The sequence below is a fragment of the Orycteropus afer genome, unplaced genomic scaffold, assembly GCF_000298275.1.
Source record: "Orycteropus afer afer isolate SDZICR_OR568_19922 unplaced genomic scaffold, OryAfe1.0 scaffold00382, whole genome shotgun sequence".
In the NCBI taxonomy this organism is placed as follows: Eukaryota; Metazoa; Chordata; class Mammalia; order Tubulidentata; family Orycteropodidae; genus Orycteropus; species Orycteropus afer.
Genome location: NW_006921969.1, coordinates 40,978 through 41,582, shown reverse-complemented (window position 1 = coordinate 41,582; position 605 = coordinate 40,978).

The window sequence follows — 605 nt, the reverse complement described above, 5'->3', positions numbered from 1 at the left end:
CAAAAAGTTTGCCTTTTGAACCCACCAGATGCTCTGGGGGAGAAAGATGAGGCAGTCTCCTTCTGTAAAGATTTACAGCCTTAGAAACCCTATGGAGCAGAGCTAGTCTGTCCTATAGGGTCGCTATGACTTGGAATCTACTTAATGGCAGTGATTTAGGTTTGAAGCACAAACTCTGAAATTTTTTAAGGCATTATTTTACATGTAAACAGTGCCATCTTCTGGCAGTAAGAGCTATTTTTGTATTAATACAAAATTCTTCAAAGTGGATTGTAACTACCGTCTTTTTGACAAGTTATGTGCACAGGTTGTTGAGAAATACAAAATAAATTCTAAAATCAGTTAAGTTTTCTGAAAGTAAACTTTAAAAAGCACATCTTTTAGTATGTCTTAAAATAGATATGATTTTAAAAGAGGACCCTACATCCTAGCACTCATTCACTAACTAGATGTTGAGTCTTAGACAAACTATATAACCTCTCAATTTCCTCATCTACAAGATAATTCAACTAGGTCACTATTTTTTTTTTCATTCTTAAATTCCAATTGATTCTTTCCAAATTTTTATTAGTATTGCTGTTTTTAGCACCCTAATATGGAGAACA